The sequence below is a fragment of the Mandrillus leucophaeus genome, unplaced genomic scaffold (genome assembly GCF_000951045.1).
Source record: "Mandrillus leucophaeus isolate KB7577 unplaced genomic scaffold, Mleu.le_1.0 Scaffold2183, whole genome shotgun sequence".
Lineage (NCBI taxonomy): Eukaryota > Metazoa > Chordata > Mammalia > Primates > Cercopithecidae > Mandrillus > Mandrillus leucophaeus.
This window is the reverse complement of record NW_012102236.1, coordinates 2,853-7,682: the sequence shown is the minus strand read 5'-3', so window position 1 is coordinate 7,682 and position 4,830 is coordinate 2,853. Positions and strand designations below refer to the sequence as shown.

Sequence of the window (4,830 nt, the reverse complement as noted above, 5' to 3'; positions counted from 1 at the left end):
GACCACCAGAATGGGTGCCACCTTCTTCAGGGCAGCACCAGCCCAGGCCCTCATGTGGGACTGTGCGCGCCAGGGTCTGCACACCCTGGGTGAGGCAGAGGGCCTCTTGGTAGACACAGTCATCCCAGACCTCGGTCAGTACCTCCTTCCCTCTGTAGGCCCCCTTCCTCTGTCCATCTGCTTCCTCCTTTGGGCTTGCTGCCTTCCCTCCTCGTGGAGCTCTCCAAGGTGCTCCTAGCCTCAGTTCTTTGTTTCCGCAGCACCTTCTGGGTGCAGATTCTGCCTTCTGAGAAGTCTGAGGCAGGGCCTTGCCTGGTCATAGCCTTCTTGTTCTGCTCTAGGCTCTCCTAGCCCCAAAGCCTCCAGCCCGCTGGATGCCTTCATCTCCAGCTATGCCATGGCTCTCCACATCCTGGGCCTCCTGCTCCTCACAGTCGCCCTTGTGCTGGTGAGTGTCTGGCTGGGCCCAGGCTCCTTCCTGAGGGGCAGGCTGAGCCTTTGATGCCTTGAGCCTTTAAGCCAAGCTGGGGGTGAGCAGGCCCCTTTACATTCCTGATTCCCCCACCCAAGCCCAGCATCTCCTCATCCTCCAGCTGGGGCCGAGGGGTTTGGACCAGAGGGGTGGGCCTGATCCCAGTGTCCCCACCCTTCCTGTCAAGGTGCTAAACTGGAGGGCGTGTCTTGAGTGCTGACTTTCCCAGGAACTCAGAGTCAGAGAGGGCCAGGCACCAGCCCAAGGTCACACAGCCAGGCACTTCTTCCCTCCTAGACCCCCAAGGACTGACTTGCAGGGCTGGGACAGAGGTGGGGTGGGGAAAAGCAATGCCTTGTCAACCCACGCAGGGAGCCCCACTCCCATCCCCAAGGTGCATAAAGTCGAGGAACACCCCTGCTCCCACGTCCATGCTCATTCAGGGCCCTGCTCCAAGTGCATGGAACTCACACTGGCCTCCCACCCTCCATGCCACATATATCGGTCTCATTTACAAAGGGGGAAATGGTGGCCAAAAGCCTCCCCCAGCACACACAGCTAGACCACACAGAGGTCTTAGGTGCAGGTGAGGGGTCCACAGTCTCTGCTGCCCCTTCTGCCACTCGTGCTGCAAGAGACCACACTTTGGAGAGGGAGGAATGAGAGCGAGCTAGGTGCTCACACATGGGACATGGGGGGCTAGGAAAGGGTCAGCTAGGAGGAAAGGGCAAGGTCTGATCCTGTACGTACATATCACAGAGTCCGTGGATTCAGGAGACCCAGGGCCAGGTCCCAGCTCTGCAGCTGCTCAGTATGTGACTGTGGTTAAGTCGTCTCCCTGGACTCTCCATGCACTTTGCATGCTGCGTGAAACTTCTAGAATGAGCCTGGACCCTGGCTGGCCTCATACTTGCTGCGTAGGTTGCAGACCCCAAGTGCTTCTACAAGGTGCTTTGTTTCTTCTCATAACAGGGGCACAGGCTGGCCACGTGCTCTGGGGGTAGAATGGAGTAGCTCTGGAGGTAGCAGTTGGGAGCTGGCCTTGGGTTCCTGGTCGACAGGGCAGGGTACACCATAGGGTCACAGGGCCTGGCCCCCTCTCTAGCAGCCATTGGCCCACAGGCTGCCCAGCTGCCCACCCACAACCCGTACCTTTGGGCAGCCCCAGCTGCTGCAGTTCACTGGACAAGCATCTGCCATCGACACTGTGCTTGGCCACACTGGAGAGGACGAAACTCAGCACTGCCACTGTGGCCTTCACATCGCCTAACTCCGAAGGACCCGTGGGTGGGACAGGGGGTGTCACTGTGGGCCCAGCCACCTCCCTGTTGCCCTCTTAACTTCAGCTCAAAGCTCCCATGCACCCTGGAGCCACAGGCACTGCTACTGCTCCACCAGGAGCTGGCAGAGAACAGGAAGGTGGGACTGTCAATGTCTTTCTTTCCCTCATGCTTCTCCACTAGGGAAGGTAAGTTAAGGATGCTGCTGGGAGCGGTTGGGGGGGCCTCTGTACCAGGCACCAGGCCGAGGTCCCAGGGTTGCCTGGGGCCTGTGGACTCAGCAGAGTACTCACCAAACTTGGCATCAGCCGTGAGCTTCAGGATCTTTTCACACTGTAGAGAAAGGAGACCTTTAGGGGGTGTCAGGCCCCTGTTCACCAGCCACTCATCCACAGCCTGGATCCTGTGATAAGGAACAGACAGGCTGGAAAGAACTATGGGAGGTGCCCAGAGAGGTTGAGAGGCTGATTCACCCATCTCCCTGGGCCTAGTGCAGAGTTTCAGGGCACTGGGGGTCATAAGGTCATGGGACAATGGAGTGCTGGGTCTTGTACTCATATCAATCCCCCATTACAGCAGCTCCTTTAGTTCCTGGCTGCAGAGCAGCCACAACTTCACAGAGGACTGCAAGGGAAGTCCTTACATCAGCCAGGCTGGCGAACCTCACGCCTCCTTCCTGGGGACTGGCTCAGAGCAGGCCAGCCACTGATCAAGGTCACAAAGCATGGTAGCACAGGCTGAGAGCACTGAAGCCCTAACCCCAGAGAAACTTCACCATCCTCCAAACCCACAATCCCCAGCCCAGCGCCCCTCCTCCACCCACAGTAGACCCTGTGCACTCAACCATCTTGGCCAGCGTGCTGATCTCAGCCAGGACCCAGTCGCGATGGTCCAGATCACCACAGAACCGGAACCTCTGCAAGGGAGGGAGGCAGGTAATCAGGCTGGAGGCAGGGCTGAAGTGTGGCCAGGATCCGTGTGTCTACCACACTGCTGCCCAGCAGGAACCCTGGTCCCCATCATAGATGGATACCCTCTGGCCTCTTGTTCTCCCCTATCACCAGGCTGTTGAGTGAACTCTCTCCTGACCCACCCTGCCACCAAACCCTGCTCTGAGGTCTACTCCAGGCATTCGTCTGCTCAGCAAATATCAGTTGAGTGCCTTCCCTGTGCTAGTTCCCACTCTAAGTGCTGGGGGTACAGCAGGGGACAAAACAAAAGTCCTGGGCCTCACAGAGATAAGTGACCTCTCACCTCTTCCCCATACTCACACAACTCCAGCCACTCTGGCTTCCTTGCTGCTGCCCAAAGATACCAGCCTTGCTCCTGCCTCCACGCCTGCTGCACTCTGTGTGGCTTGCTATCCTTTATTTCATTCCACTCTCTGCTCAAGTGACACCTCATCAGACCAGTCCCCACCCCCCACACTTTTTGTTTTCAAAGACGGAGTCTCCCTCTGTTGCCCAGGCTGGAGTGCAATGGTGCAATCTTGACTCACTTCAACCCCCGCCTCCCAGGTTCAAGCAATTCTCCTGCCTCAGTCTCCCAAGTAGCTGGGACTACAGGCATGTGCCATCATTCCTGGCTTTTTTTATTTTTAGTAGAGACAGGGTTTCACCACGCTGGCCATGCTGATCTTGAACTCCTGACCTCAGGTCATCTGCACACCTCAGCCTCCCAAAGTGCTGGGATTACGGGCGTGAGCCATTGCACCCTGGAAGGCCGGCCCTTCTTGATCATACTTCCTAAAATAGCCCCTCACACAAGAAAATTTTGGGGGCCAGTGGAATGCTCATAATCTTGATTGTGGTGATTCAAGAGCCAGGCAGATTTGGTCTTTACTTGTGCAGCTTCATCTTTCTCTAACCTCCAGATGATACTCTCCCAGCTATGGGAAATGCATTCATTCCTGGGGAGCCATGCTCTCTCTCACCTGAATTCTCTGCACATGCAGTTCCCTGTCTGAAGACACACGCCTCCCACCCTTGCCTCCCAACCCCCGGTACACAAACCGTACTTCAGCCAGCCAGCTTCTCCATCCGTCTTTAAGGTTGATGGCATCCTTAGGAAACCCCCTTAGCACTACACGCAAGGCGCAATTAGGTCTCTGCCCCTGGAGCCTTAACTATGACTGCCAGTTCAAGCCTCCGATTTCCCCTTCCCTAGGCAGCTCAAGTCCTCCCAGTGCCTACCACACTACATGGTATCGACTTGGCACTTACAACGTAAGGATGGATGGATTTGATGAATGGATAGGTAAGTCTCAACCCCAAAACTACTACTTTCTGGGTCTGGAAAAAGCGGAGGGTCTTCCTAACAGTGGGGAAGAGGGAGCCTGATTGTAAGCACGTTCTTGTACAAGCCCCACAGCAGGGCTGGGGAAGAGGGTGTCCTTGGGAGGTCCTCTTGGGGCTGGGGAAGCCCTGAAAGAACTCCCAGCTCCAGACAAGCCCCATTTCCTGCCCCGGGAGGCAGGGGCCCTTCCTTCCGCCAGGGAAGCACGGGGACTCTAAGCCCGCGGGCCTGCTCTGTCTTACTTGCCACCCACCCCCGCCTCCGCCTCGGGGGCCGGATGGCAGTGGACTTTTCTCTACCAGACCCACAGCCCTCAGGCCGGCACACACTGTGTTTGCGGAGAGGCCAGTGCAGACAACCTCCCCACCGTTTGCCGAGCCACTGGCCCCCTCTCATTCCCGCTCCAGCATCCCCCGCCTCGCTTCACTCGGGTGCCTCAACCTCGCGCTGGGGAGCCAGGGCCTGGGAATTTCTTTTTCCCGTTCGGCAGGGTCAGTTGAGTCCAGGATCAGGTGACTGGGACTAACGGCCTCTGGGAGGGCGGGGCCTGCTCGAGTGAGGCTGGGAGCGACCGCAGCCCACGGGAAGTGCCCGGAAGGATATTGCTGGCGTCCCCTCCTCCGTCTCCCAGAATCCGTCCCTGGAGAAAAACCAGCGCCAACCGCCGGTTTAACTGACAGTGGAAGTTACTTCATTTGTTTAAGCGGGTAGGATCCCGGGAGCCAGGGAGATTCAGGTCATTGCCATGTTTTCCACTGTTAAGCGAATAGCATTATACACAGC

At 57.4% G+C, this 4,830-nt stretch overlaps 2 pseudogenes; both read right to left on the bottom strand.

Moving 5' to 3' along the window:
• Window positions 1-54, bottom strand: part of LOC105540274 — a 20,287-nt pseudogene extending 20,233 nt beyond the window's left edge.
• Window positions 55-337: 283 nt separating this feature from the next.
• On the bottom strand, window positions 338-2,668 carry LOC105540273 (annotated as a pseudogene).
• Between the last annotated feature and the right edge of the window lie 2,162 nt (window positions 2,669-4,830).